The sequence below is a fragment of the Apis dorsata genome, unplaced genomic scaffold (assembly GCF_000469605.1).
Source record: "Apis dorsata unplaced genomic scaffold, Apis dorsata 1.3 scaffold_207, whole genome shotgun sequence".
NCBI classification, from domain to species: Eukaryota; Metazoa; Arthropoda; class Insecta; order Hymenoptera; family Apidae; genus Apis; species Apis dorsata.
The window spans coordinates 106,242-109,822 of NW_006263491.1; the positions used below are offsets into that span (position 1 = coordinate 106,242).

General features: G+C 42.6%; 1 protein-coding gene across 1 annotated transcript in view; it reads left to right on the forward strand.

The window, feature by feature from the left end:
* The window catches only part of LOC102674519, a 378,471-nt gene that overhangs the window by 32,193 nt on the left and 342,697 nt on the right, over window positions 1-3,581 (forward strand). The window lies entirely within an intron of this gene.

Below are 3,581 nucleotides of genomic sequence, written 5' to 3' on the forward strand. Positions count from 1 at the left end.
GATCAAAAAACGAACTATAGATTCCTCAGGTTATATTTTCAATATTTTCCCTTAATCATTTTTCCCTTTAATCGTAGCATAGACTACGTAACTGTATTGAGTAAAAACCGTCGCCGAAAATCAAGAAAGCGTGTTGGAAACCGCGAAAGGAAAAGAAGAAGAAGAAGAAGAAAATGCTGGCGAACAAAAAGCGGGTCGGTGCATCCTGATACGGTATCCGTATCTCGAAACGCGGGACGTATATGCTGAAATATGTACGAGACGTAAAGCGTATGAAACTCGCGGGATATCGTGTTTCGCGCGCCTTTTGTTTTATGCAGGGAATGGTTTCCTTGCGAGTCGCCCATCCCCTCCTCGCGCGCCAAGGCCAGGAGATACCGGGCATTGTATTCGTCCGTTACGAACGTACGAGATCGTTGTTTACACGGAATATTCAACAAACATGGCGACGCTCGAAGAAGATACGGGCAATTACGGATCGCTTCCCTATTTTTCGTTTTTTTTTTCTTTTTCGAGAATCGTGTATTATATACATAGATATATATATATATGAGATGAAACATGTTACTATGTCACGATTCGTTGGATCATTGGACTATGATGAACAAGGAACAGAAACGGAACAAGGATAGAAAATTTTACGCGTTTCACCGCGACCGACCGAAAAAAGGAAACGACGGATCGAGAACCGAGCCAGATGGCGCCGGATATCGAGCAATCCAGCTTGTACAAACTACTGCTAGCTAAACCAACTGTCTCAAATTACTTAACCCACTCCAAGACTTCGCGTAAGTCGCCGACTCCTCCGAAGCAAGCCTTCGATCCAATCTCCACCGAACAAGGACCGAACAGGGTATGTGTATATATATATATACGCGATTTTGCTCACAACTAATTCTCGAATTACTCTCGGTCGAATCGATCCGGGCTCGCCAACTATGCACGAACGATTCGATCACCGGGCGAGACGATCTCTCGAAATCTCTCGGCCCGAGATTCGTGCGCTTTGTATCTCTCTCTCTCTCTCTCTCTTTATTTGTACGCGTCTACCAACCGCGCTTTTATCTCGGTCGTTCCATTTCTCTTTTTTTCCTTTTCTTTCTTCTTCCCATCTTTTATATATCATTGCCGCCCTCGCCTCTTTGTTTCGCTTTCCCTCCCTCTCTTCCTCCCTTCCGTTCTTCGCTCCCTCGACTTTTATTTATCCTTCCAACTTCTTCCGCTCTGCTCTCGCGCTCACGCACCGCAAAGGAGGGTGGGTGGAGGTTGGTCGGTGGAAATTGGGAAGGGCGATCGCGCAAAACGTGGATGGACGAGAAGAGGAGAGGAGAGGGTAGGTGGTGATGGTGGTGCAAGCAGGCTGTCAAGCGCAGGGGGTACCGGTTACCTGCTTCAGATCTCTCGTATTACCTGGCCCGCTCGAACGGCCGCTCGAGCGTGAAACTCCCTTGGCAGGGGCGGCAATGTACCGGGTGCTCGTTTCGAATCGAATTGAGAAACTATTCGATCGACGATTTGAAATTTGTCAGAGTTGTTATTTTTTGTTAATTATCCTCCACTTTTATCTATTTCCTAAGATATGATTGGTGGGTGAGAATGGCTTACGATGGCTCGAGTCAGAGAGGTAATATTTTTTTTTTTCTTTTTTTTAATTTCAAAGAAGATTTCAGAGAAGATTCGAATTTACGTTCCATGTCATAATAGATTTGAGAGGAACGGATTCAAAATTAATAGAGAAATAAATTCGCAAGTTTCAAGGGAACACCCTGTATATATACCTGCCTGCAAACACCGTGGCCCTTTGCTTACGTGCACACGCGATACCGCACTTCTAAGACCCGAGCTTGATTATGCGAGGGGTTCGACTTGAAAATCCACCCCCTCCCCCCTTTCTGCCTATGAAAAGGAACGTGAGACCGTTCCTTTCTTGGTAATTGGTACAATGGGATTGTACCTTTCCTTTTTTGTTCTTATTTCGTCTTACTTTATTTTTGCAAGATAAAATGAATTTCTTCTTGGACGAAACGAAGGATTTAATTCGATTATCGAGGCCGAAAATTGAAATCTTCGTTTCCTATCGAGACGACATTTTTTCGAGAAATATGTTTCTGAAACATTGTGCACGATTCGTTCAACGGGTGGTGGTCCTTCTATCGACCCAATTACCTTTGCTAAATTTTTAAACAAGCTCTCTGTTCCAAAGGAAAACGCAAAATGTTTTGACTCGAAAAGTTGAGGGGGGGAGGGGGGAAACAACGGGCGGTCGAGGCTCTTTGGATTCTATTCATTCGTAGAACAAATAGAACCGTCTCCGCAACATTAAAGTAAAGAGGAAAAGAGAGAGAGAGAGAATAATAGTAAAAAGAAAGAGGAGATAATAGAAGAATGAAAATAAAAGAGTTTCCACTTGGAGATTTAAATTCCTTTATTCGGATATAAATGAATAGAGTACCGGATAATCGCAATTATATGTCAGAATCCCGCAACAGGATCCCTAATTCTAACGATTCTCTTCTTGGAAGAAGAGGATTCAATGAAATTCGCAAGTATTCATTACTTTAAGAAGATTGGAAAAAAGATGCCATTGAAACGATTGAATAATTCTCTTGCTATGAATACCTCTCTCTCTCTCTCTCTCTCTCTCTCTCGATACAATTCAAATTGTAAATATTCCATGTACGTGTTTAGACAGGACACCATAAATATCTAGTAATTCTCCATAAATACCAATAACTCGATAAATGAAAATTTTAAATTTCCCGCTTCATCTATAATAACCTAAATCGCGAACGACTGAATAAATATAAATAAGTTTCGTTTTAAACGATTATTCCACGAAAATACAATCAAATATAAACAAGCTCCCCCTCCCCCTGCCCCCTTTGAATAATCTTGATCTCGCGAAGAAGCGTGGAAATTCTCTGTATAGCTGGGATCTGGGCGAGGGGAAGAGGGAGTGGAAAAGGGTGGCAAAGGAACGTCGATGGAGAGGGATGGTATCGGGAAATTTCTGAAATACCGTAACCCGTGAAATGCACTTGTACCCCGCATTTGTACTCGAGTTGCCTTTTCCTGTCCCCGCTATTCGTAGCCTCGATCTTCGCCCAAAGCCCCCACGATCAGATTAGTCGAGTTACTCGAGTTCGGGCCGGATTCGAAGTCGTGCAACCTGATACCACTTCATCGACCCGAACCTGTTATTTATTCGACTTGAAACGCGATACCTTTTCAAGTTTCGCGCCAACTCGTCGATTAGCTTATGTATCCGAATACGAACTACTTGAAACTACTTTATCGACGCGTACCTATTATTGCCCACCGCCTTATCGGTAGGAACTCGTTACTCGAAACACTTTTCATTCGTTCTCGACTCGATAATCCCTTTGCACTCCGCCCGGAAAAATATCAACCAATTATAAAAAGATCTAAAAATCGATCCATACGATCGATAAGTATGCATTAATCCTCGATCTATACATCGATAACGTAATAATTACAAAGTTAATATCTCGAGTCGCGAGACAACTTCACGCCTTTGTTAGCGCCATCTTTCATTACACATATATATATATATATATATA